General features: G+C 40.9%; 1 protein-coding gene across 1 annotated transcript in view; it reads left to right on the forward strand.

Annotated features, from left to right (window-relative positions):
• Positions 1–53: 53 nt before the first annotated feature.
• dyrk1b (dual-specificity tyrosine-(Y)-phosphorylation regulated kinase 1B) overlaps positions 54–25,505 on the forward strand; it is a 79,108-nt gene continuing 53,656 nt past the window's right edge. Inside the window, exon 1 of the mRNA XM_088084941.1 lies at positions 54–784. The gene's annotated coding sequence lies outside the window, so the exon portion shown is untranslated. The remainder of the gene's footprint in view (positions 785–25,505) is intronic.

A 25,505-nucleotide genomic window follows, 5' to 3' on the forward strand; every position in this document is an offset into this window, starting at 1 on the left:
TGGATTTGTTTTGGCAGCCATTTTGTGGGAAATTTGTCTGGAACGCGCCGGGCCATACTTGCCTGGTGTCGGGAGTGCGCTCTCAATGCAGCCCCTCTCCTTTGACCGATATTAACATCACGGAGGGGCTGGCCAGCGTAGAGCTAGCTGTAGCTGTGCCTGCTAAAATAGATTTAGTTCTTCGTAGCGTCTGCCTGTACTGTCCGACGGCCAGTCGGTTGGCCGTTGTCCGCTCAGCAGGCTGCAGTGTGCGGACTGTCTTCCTCTAAATTCCAATGGCAGTGGTTTATTAGACTGCTAGCATGCTAGCTAATAGCTAGCTAGCTAATGTTAGCTTCTTGCCTTTAAATTAATTTAAAAAGCTGACGGGCGTGCTAATCCACCCGGCCAACGCTGTAAATGTAAGGCAGCATCCTGCACATGTGATAGTAAATGTGGAACAGGTAAATGACGTTTCCTGGACAGAAAGAAGACTGAGCTCGAGGTGTCCGTTCATGAGGCGGCGGGCTGCCCACCTCCCCTTAGGCACGGCTAGCTGTGCTGCACCGGCAATCAGTCCCCATCGACAAGCCGCTCTCTGAGCTCCGGAAAATAACGCAAATTTACTGGAAAGTAATCTCACCGGGATTCTATCGGCAAATAATTTTGCAACACATTCTTTGGATTTCTACTGTGGAAGAGGGACGACTGACCCGGGGGAGGGGGCTCGGTTCGTGTGGACGGAGGGAGAAAGGGGTTCCGAACATGGCTGCTACGCGGAACTTGGTTCGACACACCGCCTGAGGTAAGAAACAGCCTGTCGGCATTGTCTTTTTGACATTCATGTATGAATCTGGTGGACTAGTGGATTCTTGTCTCTAAAACGTGTGTGTTAGAGGCGTGACAGTCAATCAGTGGGAACAGTGCTTGGCAGCATAATGTCAACGGTCCCCCTTCCTCTCTGCTCGCCCCTGTCAGCCGGCCTCGTGTCCCCATTCCTCAGCTGCTGCTCAGATGGCTAATGGGGCAGGCAGGCTTCAATCAAATAGCTGGCTTAACGCCGGTGGTGGACAATGGATCGTGTTGAATAGTTAAGGCTTGGCTGTCGTTGCTACTGTAGCTGAGCCGTGCATTATGATGATGGACTACATAATGTTCCCCTGTTTTAGCAGCATGCAATGTCCTCTAAGTCAAACGTTAGCGTTCTCCACCCCCTGTCCTTCTACTTTACATTGTGACTGTGTCGCTTCTAACAGCTCGCCATCTGGCGAGTTCACCAAGTGTTGGGTTGTTCATAAAGAGGCTAACGATTGATGCGATTATCAGTGCGTGTGTGTGTGTGTGTGTGTGTGTGTGTGTGTGTGTGTGTGTGTGTGTATCTAGGCAAGCTTCAGCAGCGGCGGTATCGCGACCTGCCCTGAGTGAACGCACGACACCAGATAGAAAGGGAGAGGATGCCGGTGGACAGAGGGACACATGGGAAATGAATTGATGTGTTGGTACATAATCGAGACGTGTTGATATCCTCCAGTATACAGAGGGCGGTTCTGTCTTGGTGTGGCTTGTGGATGGCAATGGCTTTAGGTATGAAAGCAGGCAGCCAGCAACCCCCGACTGTCCTCTGCAGATCTGCAGCATTCATCTGCTACAGCAGCTAACGCTAGCCGCTAGCTTAGCTACCGCAGCAGCCCCAGCCCCTACCCTGCCCTAGAGTAGAGGGACACGGGCTCTCAGTTGCCGGGAGATGGCTGCTCATAGGAAGGGAGCAAGGCTGTGATGAGAGCAGTGCTTATGCACAGCTGGAGGACATCTTGACATCAGTGTGTGTCTACATATGGATCTCTGTGGTCCTCTTTTTTTGTCGTTGCTCTACAGAAAATGTAATCAAAAATAGTTGCCAATTTAAATGAGGAGGTTTTTTACAAACGATGTGCCCCCTCCCCCACCTCACTGAAGTTGGGGTTACTTTTTTTTATTATGCTGATCACATTTTAGTCTCAAAATGGACATTTCTCCCTAACTACATTTACTTTAGTCTTTATCTTCTCAATTCAAGTCCTGCTACTAATATAGTCACTTGTCCACTTCCATCAAAAAGGCCATATATAGGCCATGATGAGAGATTTAAGATGGGAGAAAGGACAGATTTTCCCAGGTTTTGAAACTTCCATCAGAAGTGTTTTACAGACCAGTGAGGACATGCCTCCTCAATGTATGAGCTTCCAATGGAGTTGGACTTGTATTCCAGGCAGTTGCAGTGCCATTGAGATAGCTACGCAACATTATGTTGGGTTTATTATGTGTTACCATAAAAACTGGTATAATTTTTAGAATTTCTCAATGAGCAAGAAAACCAGATACTGAACTAAGTCTGAATGTTTGCCAATGTTGCCTCTAGTTGTAGAAATCCCTTCACAGTATCAGTTTCACCATCACAGACGCAGACTGTCCACAAAGGCAATGAGCTCTGTTCACCATGATGAACCTGCTGCTTAGTTTCACTTTGTCACCAGTAGGTATGAGTGGGAAAGGCACCCATGCCCAATCGGCAGATGAGCCATTTCCAACTACATTGTCTGTGAGCCCTGACCCCCTTACCAATGTCACCACTCCAAGCATGTATTAACGCTAAGATTCTATAGCATAAAGCAATAAAGGTACCAACTTAAAAAAAACCCACCTAATTTCATTTCAGTGTAAAATAACTTTTCAGTTTTTACGTGAAAGGACCAGTGTGTAGGATTTAGGGGAATATATTTGCAGAAATGGAATATAATACAATATAATATAAGTATGCTTACTTTAGTGTATAATCACCTTAAAATTAGAATCATTGTGTTATCCCGACTTTGGGAGCAGGTCCTAATTTATGGAGATCGACATGTTGCCATGTAACTACAGAAGCCCAGAATGGACAAACCAAACACTGGCTCCAATAATGGTCATTCACGTATTGTGTCAGCCACTGTAGTAAGAAGCTCAATACAATGAGCAGCGCTTGAGTTACATTGTAACATGAAATTTCTTTATTCAGTATTGCTAGTGGTTTAAATCACCAAATATGTTTGTTTTGGAGAGGAGGCGACCTTTGTGGATAATTCAGCTTCCGGTAAAACCTCCTAAACATCTGGATCTTAAGTTATCAGAAATAAAAGGTGACTTAACATTAGCATGTGTTGGACTAGTAGTATCATGCCAAACTTAATCAGAAATGCATGATGATGATTTTTAAGCTGAAACTGCTTTATTGGGTTCTTGATCAGCTTAAATAACATGGTCTGTTTGTTTTGGAGAGAAAGAGACCTCTGCAGATAATACGGCTCATGGTAAAAACCTCCCGAATGTCTGGATCCGGAAAAGGTGATCTTATGTAAACTCATGAGAGAAAAGTGGTGAGCATGTTGTGGGTGAGCAGCCCGTCCGCAAGACTGCCATCATGCAAGTTGTGGTGTAACAACAACTATTTGCATCAGTGCAAAGTATAAGGCCACTATATGCATTGGGATATGCACTCAAAAATAGATTTGAACATCAAATCAAATCTTGTCGATTGGATCCCAGACTGGGTGCACAGTGGGAGTGGAGCATGAAGGAGTTGGCTTGTCAGTGCCAGACTTTCAGTGTTCTCTCACACTCCAAGATAACGCTCCATCCCACCGACACTATGTTAAGTACATTTTTGGCTTGCTTCGACCGATGAAGCGGTTTTGGAGTCTGTGTCTTTTGGCCTCAAACAGCCGGTGGACTTGTTCGCTGACTGACAGCACAGCTGTGACAACAAGCTCAGACTGTGTGTGACAGCTTTGACACACCAATTTCAGAACTTCTTAGACTGTGATAGACCAATTCCAAAACTTACCAGGAACTCTGGTGTCACTTAATCTTCTCCTTACTCTTTCTCTCATGGTCCCGTTCCTCTCTGCTCCTGTCCCTCTTCAATTCTGTTACTCAAGCTGAAACTTTTTCAATCTGAGCAGATGTGTCTGTGCTTCAGTTGCTGCTGCCCAGTGTGGGTCTGCATCTATCTGCCTCTGCTCACATCTGTCCATTGACTTAATAGGCATTCCTGCCCCCTCTTAATATTGATCATGCCATATAATGCAACTGAATGGCAGCATTCAACACATTTCATCTGGAAATTGTGGTTTGTGGCTGACTAAGGTGCGTTGAGAATGTCAGTGCAGCCAATTTCAGACATTTGCTCCTTTTTGTAATGCATAATTAAATAATTAACGCATTTCACGTAATACAATACCCCAAATCAACTGACTTTGTTGAAATGTCCAAAGTAGGTATGAAAAGTGCTCAGGGTGTTAACAATTTTCTCCAAGTCATTACCCATTTCATCTACTTCTACAACCAGAACTAAGAGCCAAATGCAGGTAGATTTTGGCAAAAGGGCCTTAATTTGAAGAGTATTTTCACCACGCTGGTGTTATGTTATGTTTGTACCATAAGAGTAAAAATGCTGAGAGTCTCTGCCATGTTTTTTTTTCGTACACATCTAAACAGTGCTGCAAGACTGACTCGAGTGCTCCTAGTTGTCTGCACTTTTTGCTGAAGGGACATCAGATACTCCACAGAACTTTTGTTTGCCACTGGTCACGACTCTGTGAGGAGCAGGAGGCCAGACTTCATGGACGGTGCAGAGATGAGGGAGTATAAGTTGATTAAAATTAGGGATGCACAATGGTATTGGCTGATATTGGCTTTAAAATTAACTTTCAGAATCAACCAACATGCTAATAATATGAGCACATCATATCATCACATCAGCCAATATCAGCTTTAAATGGAATCAGCCGACATGCTTTTTCTTGTTTTGCACAATGAATGAATATTATATACGTTGAAAAGCATTGTATATCATGTCTAAATCGGCTGGTGGGCCATCATGATAAACATTTGCATAACATGATGTAAATTCCACTACAGAAGAGACTTGATGATCACTTAAATTAGGTGGGGAAAAAGTGGATATATCACTATCTGTTATTGGCCAAATGAGTTATAAGTTAAGTTATAAGTTATAAGAGTTATAAGTTATATATTGGCATTTTGTGTATCAGCAAAAAATCCAATATCATGCATCCCTAATTAAAATGATTAAGCATCCAATAGGTTTGCAAAACCTTTAAATGTACTTTTATGCTTTATCCATAAAAACATTAAATAGTAAACACTTTTGGTTAAATTTAGAGGTTAAGACTTGTATTCAGACTTAAATGGATGTACCGATGATCAATATATCAAAATAATTTTGCGTCAAATTTTAATCTGGCATCTGCTTTAAATTTATACTCATCATAATGCCTATTTCAATGAAAACACTGAAATCAATGTATATGAGGCACAAAAAGATAATGTTTTGAAGCAGCTTGGCTGTTAAATTTTTTTCACCTACCTGTCTCTTTGGCTGGTGAATCAAAAAGTTTATTTTGAACACTGTGTTATACATTGAATTATAAAACTAATTTAAAAAAGGATACAGTTGTTAAATGAGTTAGGACAATTAAAATGACATTGAACTACAGATTGAACTCTATAATATAGTCTCAATAATGTGTAATGAAGACAGATTTTATCATTATTACATATCATGATATGGGATATGTACACTGAGTAATATAAAAGCAGCACTTTTGTTTTTTTTAATTTAATTTTTCATGAGGTGAAACAAAAAGAAATCAGAGTTTTTCTGTGGACACAAAAGGCATATTTCTCTCAAATGTTATTTGCAGATTTGTTAAAATATTAGTGAGCATTTCCCCTTTTCCACGATAATGCACTCACCTGACAGGTTGTGGCTGATACAACATCATCATTACTACACAGGTGCGTCTTGGGATGGTCACAGTAAAAGGACACTGTAAAATGTGCTTTTTGATCACACAACACAACACCACATATGTTGCAAGTTTTGAGGGACTGAAAGAATGTCCAACAGAGCCGTTGGCCGTCAACTGAATGATCATTTTACCTCCGCATCCAGCATCTTCATCTGCAAGCTGGTCTGAGAGCTGTCTCAGTGAAGCTCATCTGTTCATCATCCTCACCAGGGTCTTGACATGACTGCAGTTTATCATCATAACTGACTTGAGTGGGCAGCTGCTCACCTTGGATGGCATCTGGCACTTCGGAGAAGTTTTCTCTTCACAGATGAATCCCTGTTTACACTGTACTGAGCAGGCGGCATGTATGACATCATGCAGACGAGCAGTTTGCAAATGCCAACGCTGTGAACAGAGTGCCCCATGGTGGCTGTGGGGTTATGGTATGGGCTGGCATAAGTCACAGAGTCACTGTGACGAGATCCTGATAGGCATCGTCACGCCATTCATCTGCCGCCATGACCTCGTGCTGCAGCGTGATGATGCACGGCTCCATGTTGCAATGATCTGTTGAAAGGACCTGGAAGCTGAAAACATCCCAGTTGTTGCACGATCTGCAGACTCACCAGACATGTCACCCACTGAGCATGTTTGGGATCCTCTGGATCGGCGTGTATGACAGTGTGTTCCACTTCCTGCCAATATCCAGCAACTTCACACAGCTACTGAAGAGGAGTTGGACCGCCAATCAACAACCTGATCAACTCTACGTGAAGGAGACGTGTCACACTGCACGAGGCCAAAGGTGTCACACCACATACTGATTCTTTGGGCTGTCTGTGACCAGAAAATGCATTTCTGCAGAACTAGCCATGTGAAATACTGATAAATGTCTTTTTTCAAGATCAAACTGCACATTTCAGAGTGTCCTTTTATTGTGTCCACCCCAAGATTCATCTGTGTAGTGATGATGCTGTTTAATGAGCATCTTGATATGTCACACCTGTCAGGTGGAGGGACTATCTTGAAAAAAGAAGAAGTGCTCACTAACATGGATTTTTAACACATTTTCTACAAAATATGAGAGAGATAATGCACTGATAAAAAATTACATAAGAATGCCTACCGGATATTCAATAAACAAACATAAGTATTTCATGTCCATAAAAGAGTAGGAGAAAGTAAATACTTATCAAATCCTACCTCCTTAAACACACACACACACAAAATAAGTGTTATTGTTGTATATGTCATACATTTAACAGTTTGCCTTCAAATATTTAGTAAACACTAAACAAAATTATCTGTCATTTCTTTAGTTTGCAAATAATAACTTTTAAGGTACAAATACAAAAATGTACTCGGGACAGGTTGGTGCGTTGGACGTCAGGGTAGCAGTAAGTTATGAATGTACTGGGGCGGCTGTGGCTCAGAGTTAGAGAGGGTCGTCCTCCAATCAGAAGGTCAGTGGTTCAATTCCCCAGCTCCTCCAGGCAACATGTCGAAGTATCCTTGGGCTTGATACTGAACACCGAAGTGCTCCCAATGCCGTGTCATTGGAGTGTGAGTGCGAGTGAATGATTACTTAAGGTAGCCTTGGCGACCAGTGTGTGAATGTGTGTGTGATTGGGTGAATGTGAAAGCGCTTTGAGTGGCCAATAACACTAGAAAAGCACTATACAAGTATAGTCCATTTACCTTTTAAAAGTATGTGTGTTAGCTGAACCACCAGACCAGTGAAGATATCTTGCGTGGAGAAATAGTGTGTTTTTGGTTATCTGATTGGCTCTCCACATCAACCTTTGAACTATGTAGAATGAATATTGGCCATTAATGATCTGTGGCTGAGCGATCTATGTATAATCCTTACTCATCCTCACTAAACTGATTTATTTTGGTATTGAACCCTTCTGGTCAGGGGAAATCAAGCAACTGTGGAGGTCACCTTGAGCTGTTGAAAACTGTGATGGACATTTTCTCAATTATTTAATATTTTATAGACTGAACGATTAAGCGATTGATCTATAGAAATTTATCATTTTTATGTATTTTGTCGTAACAAGAATATTGTTTCTGCAAAAATGCCCTAAGATGTCCTGATATATTAACGACCATATCATCCATCCCTAGTATCAACTCTTTCTCATTTGCATTTCTTCAGGAATGAAATTATTTCGTCTCTGCACCTGGAAACGTAGGGTTAATTAGGGGAGACCTGGGGCAATTATAACAGTTTTTGGTTTTGATGTCATCACTCAAAAAAGTATTTGTATAGATTCTTTTAAATGTACATACTTTTTTAAAAATGGAAATAAACACTTGTATGTAGGTAGCAGGCTTCTCATTTTAGCCAAGTTTTGATGTCACTGTTTCAAATGGCAGGCAGACATCAGTGGTGGATTAGATCAGCTGCAGCTCATTATTGTTGATTCCATAATGACTAAACTGAAAAATTTGAGGGTTTGGCTCTGGTTATACTGGTGTTTTATTAAGCCTAAAGATTCTAAGTGTAAAGACACATTACACTTTGTTTTCGTAGTTCAATAGGGACACACAGAGTGGAGACTCTTCACTAGAGCAACGATCATCTGATCACATCGTGTCAGTTTCAGAGTCTCCCACTTTAACTTTTTTTAAAGATTATTTTTTGGGGCATTTTTACGTTATTGATAGGACAGCTTGAGAAAGACAGGAAAGATGGGAGAGAGAAGGGGAATGACACTCAGCAAAGGGCCAGTAACACCTGCAAATGAAATAACAGCCCACAAATGATAATTCCACAAACATAACAAATTTCCCACTAACCTAACAGTAGCTGCCCATTACAAACATAATACAAAATTTCCTGCAAATGTAATAACTATTACATTTGCAGGGATTTGGTATGATTGTGGAAAGATGAAAATATTCATCTTTCAGAATTGTAATTCTTCTCTCTCCTGGGTACAGTACACAGTCTTCACACTGATTAAATTAACTGGATACTGGGGTCAGGTGTATTGTGGTCCCGGCCTGTGTTCCTGATGCAAACACTTCTCAGAGGAGATTCCAACTGTTGCACTCTTGCAACTTGTGTAACTCCCTATTAAGGACATGTGTTATTATGATTTTTTAGTAAAATACAGTCATAGTATTTTAGGCTAGGGTTAAGTTTGGCCAACCCAGCTATAATGAGAACTTATCTAAATTATGTTAAGAAATCTAGTTGCATCAAGTCAAGTCCATTTAGTTTATGAAGCCCATTATCACAAATAGTCTGCCTCAGAGGACTTTACAGCATACAACATCCCTCTGACCTTAGACCATTACATGGACTAAGGAAAAAATCCCCCTAAAACCTCCCATACAGGGGGGAAAATGGTAGAAACAAACCTCAGGAAGAGCGACTGAGGAGGGATCCCTCTTCCAGGACAGACAGACATGCAATAGATGTCGTAAAAAAACAATTAAATTACAGTAGACAAAATGATATATAGGAAAGAGAGAGAGGGGGAGAGATGCACAGCAACAATAATATATTAATCCACATTACTCCAGATATGTGAGAATATAATCTGTGGGACATATATCCATTTTTCAGTTGTTAGAGAATAGAGATTTTACCATACCAGTTACATCATGGCAGTAATCTATGTAATATCTCTGGATGTGTTAGGCCATTGTGAGCAATGTTCCAAATCAATAGGAAAAAAATGCTCTCTTGCAATTTCAGATTTATGTGATTTTTGCATGATGTGATGATGATTTAGTTTGTTAGATTAGTCAAAGCAGACTCTCTGTCTAATTATTTCAACTGTTTCCATGTTGATTTCGCAGCATAGTATCATAACATATTTTGATGTTGTGATAAAAAGAGCATTTTTAATTTGTTCGCATGTTGTCATTAGTTTATTTTCTTTGCCTTTCCCCGAGGACTCAGTGTCAGTTGTGTCATTGTATTTGTTGTTCTCTCTCTGTTGGACATGTCCATGTCTTATGCTGTCAAAAACAGACAGTGTGTGTGTGCTTGTACATCACAAGAACATCATCACCTAAACTTTCAGGTGAAATTGTTAGCTGAAAAATAATGGTATGGGAGAATCACATGGCACATTGTTGTCTAACACTGATTCCATGATACACAGAAAAAGTTTAATGCCAGAGCTTTGTAGGGAGGTTGGGATGTTCAGGCAGGAGGCAAAGAGGGGATGTGGTTCCCTGCCTGCTGTGCAGGCACAAGTACTTGTTACCCCTCAGAGAGGGGTAACAGACATAGAACCAACACAAGAAAAGACATAGGCCTGGTACTCTTACCAGCCATGCAGACACTTTGTTTTTGGGGTTTGTGTGTAAATAAATGAACAGGTGACCAAAAAGTGGTCCAATGACATGCCGCCATGCATGTTACCGAACCAAAGCAGCATTCCATCCATCCATGTCTAATGAGGATCAAACCTGTAGGATTGATATGCTAGTTATGCTTATAGGTGCTGTTGACAGTTGCCTTTGAAAACTTCTTTCTTTTCTATGGCTTTTCCGATGAGTTGTGATTTGCATTTGTGTTCTATTCTGACACTTGCTGGTAATCAAAATAAAACTAGAGCCTAATCTTTCTCCGAAACAAAAACATGAAAATAAGTTAAGCAGTCTGAAACTAACTCCTAACTAAAATGGATGAAAATAAAAGAATGTTTTTGTTTATTAGGTTTAAAGCAGAGTTAAGCAAACAGAGGCATGCCTCCCCAGGTGGGTGTGAGAGTTTAAGGGGGACATGGAAGGACAGACATGAGACAAGAAACAAGATAATAAGAATAAGATTTATAACAAGTTGGGTCCACTTTCAGGTAATTTTCTTTGGTTTTTTGGTGCATACATTTAACATACAATAAACATATGAAGAGGAAATAAAAAAGGAAAAGTATTGCAACACTCAAGAACATAAATATTGAACAGAAAAGTTACAATAAAATGTGACAGATACTTTAAAAAAAGAACTATAACAACAAATATGTACAATATGGCTGTTTCAGAATAAGAAAGTTGTACAGTTTTATGCAGGAGGTGCAAACAAAGGTGAGATGAAATGGACAGGTGCATGCTGGTGTTCTGAAAACAAAGGGGAGTTAGTCATTATATCTGCTTATCAACACCTGCAGCAATGGCTATGGCAGCTCATGCAGGCGGTTATGGTTCTTTACAATGCTACACCTGATTGCTGCAACTTGCATCAAAATGTTTTTGGAGCCATAACTCTGTCAGTTCTGACTTAACAGACACGATAGACACATTTTTGGATTCAGTGTCATCTAGACCCCTCTTTAGAATAGAAATATCTTAAATGTCCTTCACAAATGAGTATCTCTTAATATTCTTAGAAATCAAGGAGTAAGACTGTTTCTAATGCATGTTGTGCAGTTGTCTCAAAACAGAAACTGCTACTAGCTAATTATGCATACTTTTTATGGTGCCAAACAGTTACAGGCTAAAAAACATGATAAACAGAGAGAGGGGCTTCGTGGATCAATAAGCTGTGTGCAGCTGTACAATGAAATGAGTTAACTTTGCCATAAAGATTTAACAAATATTGCAAGGCTGTGCGGAATTTACGAGGATTGCCTGATTACGCATTAATTGTTGCAATCGATTTCAATCATGAAATCCTGGAGGGACTGATTGAGGGCATTCCAAACTCCAGAGGTGTTGGGTTCAATGACCTTTTTATGCACTTTTTGTGAAATTACACAGCTTGTGACAGTTTTTATTATCATTACAAATTATTATAGACCTACAAACTACTCATAATAACCTGACAAGGCCCTGTGAAACACAAGCAGAGCATACTAACCTCAACTAAGCCAATATTTTACTTATTTTTCTTGAAAACATTCAAATGACATTTGGCCTCTACACAAAATATACAAAAATAATATTCCAATCCCTAAATTGAAAACTGAATACCTACCTAGGCAACAAAGTGATGTTCTGTGATTTGCCTATACCCACACAACTGATGATTTCTATCAAAATCTCTTTGTGTTAATATTTGGTGAAAGCACCATAAGTTAACCCTACAACATAGTCTCAAAATTGATAGTGATATCGAGGTATTTGATCAAAATAATCATGGTATTTGATTTGCTCCATATCATCCAGCCCTGACCACCCAACCTGCAAACCACCAACTTTATGCATTGTAGTAGCACAAAAGAGAACCCCAGGTATGAGCACCTAAAACCTGGAAATGAGTTAGCATTTCAGCTCCTCCAGTTCCCTTGTCTCAAAGTCAATGACTTTGACGGTTTGTTCTACATCCTCAAATACGTCAGTAAATACCCCGCTGCAGACTGAAGTTTTTATGTCATAAATAGGTGGTTGCCAAAAAGTGGCTGAATGAGACTACATAACATCACCACGCCAAATGTCAACAGTTTTACAGCTTTGTAGTGGTAACGTTAGTTCATATGACCATAGTGTAGTTTGTTTTTAGCCTAATGATTACTTTCCACTTGTATTTAGACTTCAAAACTAAAAGAAATGTTCATGTGTGAAGATTATCCGCTGAGCAAAAGGTGTAAGTATCATAACCGTTTGTTCACCACAATTCTTATTTTCTGCAATAATCCAGAATCCAATGGAAAAATCCCAAAGGCTTTTTGAAGAGGGAACCAGGGCGAAGCTAACCTCTGCATCAGCCTCCAGAAAAATGTCATCCCTGGGGCACTCTATTGTCAGGACTGGGACAAGGACAGAGTGCTGTTTCATGTTTGTTTAAGAGAGAGGGGAGAGAGGGTGGGCCAATGCATGCAGTGTTTCTTTTGGTGAATAAGGTCTTCATTTTTGACCTGCCCATCCCAAACCGCTGATATTTACTGTGGAATTTTTAAAAATAAAATTTCTAAGGATGTCATCCCAGCGGATGTGAGCGGATACTGATCAGTGACGTTGGCAAATGATCAAGATGGTGGCAACAAACTTGGTTGCTAAAAACGTTACCACTCCACCCACCTGGCAGCCTACTGTTCATCTGTTTGATCGATTATTTTTTAGCCCCCAACTATGGCCATTAGCACCCCGCACCTTGTGTCCAGGTGTTGGTGTGGAGGTGATGGCATCGTCAGTGTGCCCGAACCTAACCTACAGCTCGGCTGCAGCCAGATGTGGCCTGTGGCCCCTGAAACAGGGCCCTGTCCAGTTATAAAGAGACTGCTTTCACAAACTTCTGTTATTGGCAAATCCTTGTCCCCCTCTAAACTCCAGCTGGTGAGATGCTGCTTCACCCCGGTGTGATGCTCATGGATGCTCACAGTGTGGAGGCTCACACTCTTCATGAGACAGCTGTGAGAAGGCTCTGAGTGTTTGTCTGGTGAAGCAGGGATGCTTTGTTTTGCTGTGTTGCGTGGAGCTGTATCTTCAGGTACCTAAATGAGTGCGAGCCTCTGTACTGTTTTTAAGGCCCTGCTGTGGATGTGAGTGAGTGGTTGGCTGAGTGGGATTCCCTGCTGAACTTTCCCCGCCCATTTTGTGACATCACAGTTGATTGTAAAAAGTTATGCTGTTACCTTGGCTCACAAAGTAAAGTGTGGACTTCTGACTGTCATAGTTGTCTTTTGTCTGGTTCCACACAGCACATGGCTCAACTTTTTGTGTTACAAGTATTTTTATCAGAACTTGGGCTGGATAAATACTGTATATTTGTCCTTCCTCTCCATCACCGGGTTTCTACGACTCTAACACATTTTGAACTTTGTCACATGGAGTAACTATGGCTGTCAGCAAATATTCTAAAATCTATCATATAATCAAATTGTAAAGAAAAACATACATTTGATTGTGGAAAAAAGTATGATTGTGGAAAGAAAAGCAGCAGTGTCCCGGCTGCCCTGTCAGGTCTAATGTGGGCCTGAACTGCTGGTACACATCATCACAAAGTTTATATATACCAGTATGAATATTACCTAACCTGTATAAAAAATTAGACTGTCAGATTACAAGTCATTCATTAGATGATGTTCTGAGAAGTTTAATGAATAAGAGTCCTCACTCTAGCACCAACCACGGCACGGAGAGAGAGGGGGGTTCTACAATCTATAAATTAAGTCAATTTGCTGAGTATGTAAAGTGAATAAAATACAAATAATAGCCTTTTATATGACAATGTAGCATAAAGCACATATTTGTGTTTTTTTCTAATTTTGTGCTTCACTCACCTTCCATACACAGCATAATGCACATGTTTTACATCTTAAATTGTTTACATATTGGTGTGAAATTGAAACAAAATGCACAGATTTTTATATGTATTTTTACTGATGCACATTTTATTCTGTATTTTTTATTTATATCTTAAATTTTTATAATTTTACTTAATTCTTATTTTAAAACTTCTTAATTCTACTTCTATTATTCTATGTGCTTTGCATCAGAGCGACTGTATGAATCATAATTTCCCCCTGGCGATCAATTAAGTGATTCTGATTCTAATGTAGATCTTAGATCTCATAGAACATATGCTTGTATTGAAATGTATCCACCTTTACAAGTAGTTCTGTCTCTTGTTGTATTGGTGTGATCCCTTCCGGACATAGTGTGCCAAAAATATATTCAGATGGTTTGATGAGTTTTTTTCAAAGACATGATGAAGCATCATTTTTGGCCATCCTGGCAGCGCTGAGAGTGATGCACACTTGTCAATTGTTGATGCAGCTTAGGGGAAAGTTAGGTGTGTTTGTTTTGATGGAACACATCTCCCCTCTAATGCAAACAACATGGCAGAATCATTAAGTAAAAATGAGATCATATAATGGACTGAATCAAGATTGTTAGGGTTTTTCAATTAATCATGCAGCAACAAAATCCCTGCAGGCACTGCAACACTGACTCTTATTGCTCATGAATTCAGCTCCTCATTTGTAACAGTAATACAGTGTTGTTTCTTCTTTCGAAAGTTACGGACTTAGGCCTTAATAATGAAACCTCCTCACTGAATGTTGACCATGCCAGGAAGGTAAGTTACTATCACCACATGTTGACTACATGAAGCTATCTATGGGATGACTTTTTGAAATTAGACTAAATTACAACTTTGACTAAGAAAATTCATCAAAGTGTTTTAGCACACAATGAAAAGAGGTTATATTTAATAAACAGCTGCTTCTTGTGCAGTCAAATACAAACACCTTCCAGCATCTGTGGAGTTTAGCAGCTTCATCAAATTTTTTTCCATGGGCAGGTATGCTTTAGCCACACCGTACCAAACATGACATTGTCTCCAATGCAGCCTCACAGCAGGGGACAGCTGCTCTACTGTTGTCCCACTTGGTGGCAGGGCTGTGTTTGACAGTCTTAGGGTGCACTCACATTAGGCAATCCGTACCATGCTCAAGCACGTTTGACCCCCAAGGTCCAGTTCGATTGACTAGTGTGAGTGCGCCGTACATTTCCTTGGCCCTGGCACGGTTGGAGCAGATGGGCTTGGTACCAGCTCTCATGCACAAGCATGGGTACGTATCGTGCACATGAAGTATAATCGATTTGACCGTTCCTCTCGACAAACATTTTAAACAAAGGCGGCAAAGGGATCACGCTGGTCCGTTAGGGTTATTGTTCTGTTTTCTGACTCTGAGACCTCATGGACGCTTCATGATCGTATAACGTTGTGATGACGTATGCACAAGAGGTAACCGTGCTCAGGCCTGGTTAGATCTGGAGCAACGTGAGTGCAGGCTGGCGGGGGACTGGGGAGGGGGGCCAAACGTGCTTGGGTACAGCACAGGGCGATTCCTGTATCCAGCCTCCTGTATTAACATCATAGTGTGATTATCTACCAACCAATGAATGAAGTCATCCCTCTATCTTGACTGTAAGGACCATAAAACTTCTCTCTCTAGCCCTCTTTTTTTTTATATTCTCGACACAACTATTTCTTTAATTTTTCATGGGAAAAACATTAAGTACAACACTGTGAACATGTTCCTACAGAGTCTGTCTGAAAACGTGTGCTGTTATCCCTATATTTAAACAAAACCTGTCTCCCCCCTCTCTATGACTGCAGGCTTTTTGCTCAGCCTCTCAGAACATCATTTTACCGAGTGGTCAGACAACACTTCTTAGTTCAGACATTAGATCAGGCATAACCTGACTCTTAGGTCTTGTTCAGACCCACTAGAACCCTGCGTTAAAAAACTCACACATTGGGGCCAGCAACACAAGGGACTCCCAGCCAAACACCTAGTGTTGCAACATGACGTTGTCATGCAAGGTGCTACATTGGCCAATCAAATGCAAGCACACATTTCTGTGAAGTTGTTAGTTATGTATTCTGAGTCTCTGACACAATAAAATTTTAAAGGGATGCAGTAAGCTCAGTTCTTATTGATTTCACAGATAATGCTATATTGTGTATCTGTGCTGAGATCATAGAAACAGATAGTTGCATGACTTGACTTATTTTGAAAGTATTTCTCACGTCACATTAAATCTCAAATTATGCAAATTGAAATTGTGGATATAAAATAAGCAGAGTGGAAACACGTCAATATCGAAAGAACTCCCATTTGTCACATAAGTTTTTACGCTCCCTTAAGGTGGTATTTCAGGCTATTCGAAAAAAGGCGTATTTTTCAAAACTTCAGTGGAAACCCTTTTTTTTTGTATGTCACATGATGTTATGGCTATGAGCTTGTCAGTAGGAACTGGCTCCCTCATGATGCAGAGGGGTTATTGTGTGGGCAGCTGTGGCTCAGGTAGAGCAGGTCGTCCTTTAATCAGAAGGTCAGCAGTTCGATTCCCAGCTCCTCCAGACAACAATTGCTCTTGAATTGCTCTTAATGCTGCATCATATGAGTGTGTGTGCATGTGCATGGCTACTCAGTAGCAAGTGGCACCTTGTAAGGTAGCCTTGGCCACCAGTGTGTGAATGTGTGTGTCAGTGGGTCAATGAGACAATGTAGTATAAATGTGCTTTGAGTGGTCAAAAAGACCAAAAAAGCGCTATACAAGTACAGTCCATTTACCATTTATTGCATCGCATAACAAAAGTTGAGCAGAGCATCTGGAGGTTTTGAATCCACAATTCCATTGTGAAATCATGGACCATCAGCTCCCAGAGATCCCTCACACGTGGCTGTTCCCACGTATGAGGGGCTCGCCTTTCCATTATGGCTCTATAACACTTGCGTGGCCTTGGATTGGAAATAATGACAGCTAGTGTGGTGGCTGCAATAGAAATAAAGCTGCTGATGTTTTGAACATCCATCACCATGCTTCTTGGAACATTATCGCCAGAGGAGAAGTTGCAGAACATCACTCAGTGGAAACACCGTCTACTTGCAACTGTGTTTTATGGACCTTTCGTAAATATCATTTAAGTTTTGTGCAAATCTGTAATGGAAACCTGCCCAGTAACTCTTTTGTGTTGGATGTTATTATCATACTGTCCATGATGTGTCAGTGTTTTTGTAGCAGCGCTCTGCACAGACACCTGCCCACCCGGGGTGGCAGTGTTCAGCAGCACAACACGGAGGTCCCCAGGGACCACTGGCAGAAAACAATCTAATGTTCTTAGTTTCATGAAAAAGCACCCAAACTCACCAATGTGTAGGATGTTACAACAGACATTCCTCTAATCTTATATCAGAGTGTTTGCTGTGACAGATGCTGTGTTCACTCATGTCATTGAAGACCTGATGATGCTTTACCGTCCACGGGACGCACCCTACTTTTTTACCTGACAATGCTTCATTGTTATATTGTGAGGAAAATAATGGATTCTTAAATGCATCACAATGTGGACGTAGAAAATTTGACATCAATTCACGAATTTCAAATGATATTGAAAGTGGTTGGAACTCAGTTTTAAGAGCAGCGCAGCACCTGGACAATATACAGCGTGGACATGCTAGAGGATGTCTCGGTCTGGATCAAGTTGAACTATAGTTTGATTGGTTTCTAGTGTGACAATTTTTGAGGTAACAGTTCAGATTTTCAGACCAATTACAGGGAGTTCTGGCACAGAACTGGGCAAAAGAAAAACAACAATACAAAAAGAGCTGTGGTAGCACATGGGAGAGACTGAATGTTTAAATGGCATTTAGTCTGACAATTTTATAAATAAATTCCAACACTTTTCAATTATTTTCCAAGAGGATACGAGAGAGCACTTGAGTACGACTGTAGTGTAATAAGCTGTCATTGTATGAGAACTATGCTAACTGCCTGCTGAGGAAGACTGGAAGGTCCAGTTAAAAGAGCTGGAAAAAACTGCTTAGTGGACTTTAGCCTTCATTTGAACTGGTATGTACCAAACAAACATCTATATTCTAACTTAGATCAGAATCATTTGACATCATGCTGAAGGCAGGTGCACTGAGTGTGACAAAATGCCCCCAGTCAACCAGTGTGAAGTGTGCTGTTAGACTCTGAATGTGACCAGTGACACGACCTCATACAAACACACACTGATTCATGCTCTGACACACATGCACATCCGTCTCTTTATTCACAAGTGTATGTTTTATTTAGTTTATGATTTACAAATCAAAGGGAACTACATCAACAGTCAGCCCTGTTCCATGCAGACATGTCAGCACTTTCTGCTCAAGTCTCTCTGCTTGTGTGGCTGTAGTTTATTTGTCTCACTAAAGTTTTGTCAATCTCTCTCTCTCTCTGTCTCTGTCTCTGTCTCTGTCTCTGTCTCTCTGTCTCTTTCTCTGTCCCTGTCTGTATGTCTGTCTCTCTCTCTCATTCTGTCTGTGTGTGTGCGTCTCTGTCTCACTGTGTCTGTCTCTCTGTGTGTCTCTCTCTCTCTCTGTCTCTGTATGCATGGTGGTAATTTGGGTGAGGGGTTGTTGCATGTGACCTCTCCACCTGTCCTTACTGGGACTATTTCTGGGTCTCACACTGAAACTGGCTATGTCTCGCCTGGCAACAGTGCCTGTATATATATGTATGCAATCTGTGTGTGTGTGTGTGTGTGTGTGTGTGTGTGTGTGTGTGTGTGTTTGTCGGTGCATGTGTGTGGGTCTGTGTGGGTGTGCATGTGCATGTGTTATTCCAGTCTTAACTACAGCTGGACCAAAGCTATATAGGCTCATATGGACTGGCTATAACAGCATAACAGTGACCCAACTGAACTATCAATAGACCCTATTTTTTTTCAAGCACTGGCTCCATGGACTACCAACCCCCCTAAATATGGCCAAAGTAGGTTTTTGATGGCCCAAACATAAACTTACGAAGAAACAATAACCAACAGAAAAGGTGATTTACCACAGCTTAACGCTGTGGTAAATTTCCCTTCATTAAGAGAAAGACTAACAAAATTAAAATATCTTTGTGTACATATGGTATATTGTTTCATGATCTCTTAGTTCACAGTCTGTGGAACTTTACGATGTTTTATAATCTATACTTGGTAGTTGCATAACAAAAGTAGGATTATGATGTTAAGGAAATATATATTTATACTTATTTTGCTAGCCCTACGTAGAAAAGTCACACTAAAAGAAACACTCAGTTTTAAAATAAACCATAATTTATCTGAGTTAAGCGCTGTTTTGTTTTAAGTTCATGTAAAGGACTTCAGTAACAGCTATGTCCACTTTTTTGTTAACAAATACCTCAGCAGTGTACTTCAGTTCAAAATGGAGAAGATGTATCTGGATTCTTATTTTCATCTCTGGCAGAAGTTTGGTAAACCTTTTTTTATACAGTTCGTATCTATGGAAACAACCACAAAACACCACATCCTTTAAAAGCCCAGACACACCAATCCAACATCAGAGAACTAGCAGCGTTGAAAGCCCCCTGCTGCGTCGCCCTCATGTCGCCGTGTCTCGGCCAAAAGTTTGACAGAAACACACCAAACCGACAGCCTGAAGTTTAAGCAACAGCCCCAAAATCCAGTGAAACACCAGCAAAATTACATGAATTACATCATCCGGTGGTGTTTCACCAGGGGTGAAGGACAGATATCTAGACACTGGTCAGATGGAGGAAAGTTTATCAACACATACTACTCATATTGTTTTGATATAAAACTGGTTGAAAATCACAGAAGTGTGACTGCCCCACATGCAAGCTTGCAGCACCTGTTGCCCATAGCATAGGCCAATGGCAAAAAGTTTCTGGGCAGAAATTGCCATTGTAAACTTTGGTTCCGTGTTACATGCATCAGTGTAATAAATGTCAGTTGCACCAGTGCAACCAATGAAAACTTTTAGTTGCACTTGACAGATTTTTGGCCCCATGTGTGACCAACATGGTCTAGCTCAGGACCCCAGATTTATTTAGAGTACACTTTTTGTGTTGTCACATTTAACTTAAGTTCACTGTTGAACACTTCATGTTCCTCTGAACAGAAACTCTTTGTCCTGCTGTGTTTAGCTCTGTTTGCTGTGAACTCTGTTAGCTCAGTCAGCTCAGTTAGCTCTTACCTACATCAGCCAAATACACCACAGAACTCTGCTGTCCACCAGCTGCTAACACCTAACTAGCTGTCCTTACGGTGAGATGTGCTCTGTTGTAGAAGCTCCATTCAGTTTGTCATTTGCTAAGCCTTAGTTATATTTACATACAAAGTCCCATTTGTCCCGGAGGCATTGTTGGTCTGAGGTACATGGGTACATGGGTTTTTTCATCAAGTGCTGTGTGTTGAATGATTTGGTGGGTGTCCTTTGGCAGAGTCATCTCTTCTGCTTGTAGTGCAGATAATTAGCCTATGTACGCTTAAAACTCATCAATCAGAACAAGACTTATTTCTCAGTAAGAGGTCTACCTGTTGTTGTGGTATCTCCTACCCCTCTACTCTCTAACACTTGTTATGGGGCATTCATAATGTATTGTATGCAATTATTATGCTTTATGACTAAATGGTAAATGGACTGTACTTGTATAGCATATATTCTGGTCTTTTTTACTACTCAAAGCACTTTCACAGGACATTCACACACATTCGCACAATGGTGGCTGAGGCTAGCATACAAGATGCCACCTACTAGGTAGTAACCATTCATATAAATGCACACTCTGATGACGCAGCATTGGGAGCAATTTTGAGCTCGATATCTTGCCCAAGGACACTTCAACATGTTGACCGGAGGAGCCGGGGATCAAACCGCTGACCTTCCGGTTAGAGAACGACCCACAACCATGAATTATATGTATCAAGTGTCTGATTGATGCTCTCGACGAGTTATAAACTAGAGGTTTACTGATGGGGCTTATAAGACATTATGACTATGGTCGGTTCGATACAGAACAGCAAAAAAGTAGAAATGCCAGAAAACTTTCCTTGATTTTTATTTATTTATTTATTTAATGATTTTTTAATTCATGTTTTTATTAAAACTAACATCGGAAAGTATGATCTTTTTTTTTTTTTTAAGTTTGAACAATGATGGAGCTGTGCCTTAGTGACCCATCTTCTGGTGTGTCATAGCAGCATAAAAAAAGACAGCTCCTTATAAATTATAAAATGTATAATTGTCATTATAAACAAATCCAAACAAAAGAAAGAAATTGGTTTCTGAAATGCTAGAGAAATTGACTTTTTTTTTTTTTTTTAATTAAAACTAACTTTAGGCTGTAATTTCGGCTTTCGTTCCCTGGCCTGGAGGATGTGCTTGCAATGTAACCATAGACTCTGTAAGCTGTGGCTGCTAAGGAGAGTCTGTCACCTCAGAGCAGCTCGTGCTTCGGCTCACGGGTCAAGTCAAATCAAGTCAATTTTATTTATAAAGCCCATTATCACAAAACACGGTTTGCCTCAGAGGGCTGTACAGCATGCGACATCCCTTTGCCCTTACACCCTCATATCACCTAAGGAAAAACTTAGGTGAAATCATGGCTTTAACATGATGCTAGCTAGCTAACAAGCTCACTAACTTACAAAACAAGTCTTCATCATCCAGAGAGCCAATATGCCTCCTCCTCAGATGTTCCAGCATAACTAATTCTGATACCAGGCAAGGTCAGCTTTGCATATGTTACAGGTCACAACCAGTGAAATGCTCCCACACTTTGGGGAGTTTTGGTTTTGAAGGTGTTTCCATTGCAATAAGCAATGTCACTACTGACAGCGGGGTAGCGACTCACTTTGTGGCCAAGATGTCACCAACTGATCGATAGAAATACATTAACAACTTATTAGCAATCCCTCCGTTTCCAATTACAATAATAGAGATCTACATTTAAAAAAAACCCGCTAACACTAACAATAAAAATCTGCTCTGTGTGTGTTTGTGTGTGTGTGTGTGAGTGTGAGTGAGTGACAGAGAGAGAGAGAAAGAAGTGGTAATGAATCTAACTATTACAGTGGTTGCATACATTTTTGATGGTTTATTAGAACAACCCACCTCACCTTGACTAAATGTTTTTGGTCTTTTTCTTGCTTTGAATATATCATACAGGTTTTATACCTTAATGGAATACTTCAAAAAGAGCATTTGTATACTGATGACTCATCCTGTGTTATGTTGATCGATGAAGAAAAAGTTTTTTTTTTCTCATGCCTTCAGTGAATGAAGAATTCAAAACCAGAAAAAATGCTTGATGAGTAGAAGTCATAGGGGTCCATTTCAACAAAAGCAAAATTATATCAAAACATCAGTTTACAAACCCTCACACAACTTGTACAGTACATGACTCATTTATCCAGTGGCATGCTCAGTATTTCCCAGACACACAACTTTTCACTAAACCTTATTCTTTGGACCTTAACTGAAAGTGAAACTTATCTGTCCTCTCTAGGGATGTCAACCACTGAAACTAATTTTGAGCGGTTACATGTGTGGGTCTATAGGAAAATTGTGCTACTCGTAGTATACTGTACTGCAACCTTCCTAGGTCTGGTAGGAGCTAGCGAGCTTGCAGCTCGGCTCATTACTGTGAATAACTCCATGTAGACCCAACTATGTTGTGTGGAAACATTGTGCCCACCCTCCGGTGAGTAAGTGGATCAATTCTGAGCATTAAAACCCCCTTTAGCATTGTTGACTTATCACTGTTAGCTCCCTGTTAACACTGTTAGCAGTGCAAGCACAGTTAGTGCTGCTAACATAGTTAGCTTCAGGGGTTTTGCTGTCAAAATGAAGAAGCTTATGCACCAAGGTGACCTGCGAGGGACGGCGTTACCGGCAAGCTAATGTTAGCTCCCATCCGAGCGGGGTGGTGCACAGTGCAGAACAGCTGAAGAACCAGTGTAGCTCGGAGGCTGGGTGGTGGGTAGGTTTCTACACAGCTGGCCGGCTGTCTCTCATCAAAACCAACTGAAAATAAAATAAAAGTCAAGACATTAACATCATTAAAAAAATCATAACTTCATCAATTCTGAATAGATCACACTTTGAAATGCAGCACGCTCACTGGGTCTATGTAGAGCCAGACTTCGTATTTCATGTCTTTTTTTTGTCAGAAATTAACTGGTTAGTCACTGGTTAACAACTGGTGGCATTTTGAAAGTAAACTTAACCAAAGCTGACATCCCTGCTTCAAGCCCAAAAAGTAACTTGTGATACTACATGGACTATTACAGCAGACTAAAAGTCCTGAGTTGATTGTTGAGGTTACGATAGGTGATTTTTTTTTTTAGTTTTGTTTTTATTTTTATTTTGTTTTTAACTTTTGTTGTTCATTCAGTTTTGTTCTAGTTAGTTTTTCGTAGCGGTTAATGTCACGCTATCGGTGTTGTCACTCTAATATCTGATGTTTTTGCGGGTCCGTGAATGCAGCGCAGCAGGCAGAGTTGTTTTTATCTCCTTCACAGCTGAATGTCACTCCTGAGGTGGATAATTGATCTGTTAATACGTTCACAGCTGATCAGATCGATAGATGAGAGGAGGTATTTGAAGACAATTTTAGGCCCAGCAGAATGAACGGTTCATTTTTATTGCGCCTGACGTTCTGCTGCGCATCTCTACCGCTACTGCGCTACACATAACTCAGTAGTGTTTTAATAAGGCTCTTAATTAACAGTCCAGCTCCATTGAGACTATGGTGGGACAAATTAGACTGTGGCGGCCTGCCATAGTCTAACAGTGCATCATATTTTTTATGCTTATTTTATGTCCTCACTTTTTTAAATCTAAAACTGCTTACTTGAAGTGTAACAGGTTGTTTAAGATAGGGATTGAGTTATGCTTGAAAAATATGAGTTGTTATGATGTAAAAAGGGTGTGGGTCAGAAATTGTGGTATGTACCACTTACTTGTGCCACAGGTGATGGGAAGCTGTTGGGGGAGTGGAATTGTTGAATAGTTCCACCATCTGTGGAGGAATCCTGGCTCCTTTAGGGTTAGAGGTGTGAGGGGCCTCAGGATTGAACTACAGTATACACTCACCGGCCACTTTATTAGGTACACCTTGCTAGTACTGGGTTGGACCCCCTTTTGCCTTCAGAACTGCCTTAATCCTTCGTGGCATAGATTCAACAAGGTACTGGAAACAGTCCTCAGAGAGTTTGGTCCATATTGACATGATAGCATCACGCAGTTGCTGCAGATTTGTCGGCTGCACACCACATCCCAAAGGTGCTCTATTGGATTGAGATCTGGTGACTGTGGAGGCCATTTGAGTACAGTGAACTCATTGTCATGTTCAAGAAACCAGTCCAAGATGATTCGAGCTTTATGACATGGCGCGTTATCCTGCTGGAAGTAGCCATCAGAAGATGGGTACACTGTGGTCATAAAGGGATGGGGATGGTCAGCAACAATACTCAGGTAGGCTGTGGCGTTGCAACGATACTCAATTGGTACTAAGGGGCCCAAAGTGTGCCAAGAAAATATCCCCCACACCATTACACCACCACCACCAGCCTGAACCGTTGATACAAGGCAGGATGGATCCATGCTTTCATGTTGTTGACGCCAAATTCTGACCCTACCATCTGAATGTCGCAGCAGAAATCGAGACTCATTAGACCAGGCAACATTTTTCCAATCTTCTATTGTCCAATTTTGGTGAGCCTGTGGGAATTGTAGCCTCAGTTTCCTGTTCTTAGCTGACAGGAGTGGCACCCGGTGTGGTCTTCTGCTGCTGTAGCCCACCTGCCTCAAGGTTCGACGTGTTGTGCGTTCAGAGATGCTCTTCTGCATACCTCGGTTGTAACGAGTGGTTATTTGAATTACTGTTGCCTGTCTATCAGCTCGAACCAGTCTGGCCATTCTCTGACCTCTGGCGTCAACAAGGCATTTTCACCCACAGAACTGCCGCTCACTGGATATTTTCTCTTTTTTGGACCATTCTCTGTAAACCTTAAAGATGGTTGTGCGTGAAAATCCCAGTAGATCAGCAGTTTCTGAAATACTCAGACCAGCCCGTCTGGCACCAACAACCATGCCACGTTCAAAGTCACTTAAATCACCTTTCTTCCCCATTCTGATGCTCGGTTTGAACTGCAGCAGATCGTCCTGACCATGTCTACATGCCTAAATGCATTGAGTTGCTGCCATGTGATTGGCTGATTAGAAATTTGCGTTCACGAGCAGTTGGACAGGTTTGCCTAATAAAGTGGCCGGTGAGTGTATAGTACTTTAGTAAATGTGCACAATTGCATTCTGACACTGGTTAGTAGGGGGCATTTGTAAAAGTTGTTTCATCATGAGTAAGGATTATATATACCAAATCTGATATGAATAAGTGTAACACTTGGCCCTTTTTCCCAGTTTGGGGTGTACAGTTCCTCTGCTGCCACTGTAGACATGTCTGCTCTGATCCATG

Source organism: Plectropomus leopardus, chromosome 11 (genome assembly GCF_026936395.1).
Source record: "Plectropomus leopardus strain MGB_pleo_1.0 chromosome 11, ASM2693639v1, whole genome shotgun sequence".
NCBI lineage: Eukaryota > Metazoa > Chordata > Actinopteri > Perciformes > Serranidae > Plectropomus > Plectropomus leopardus.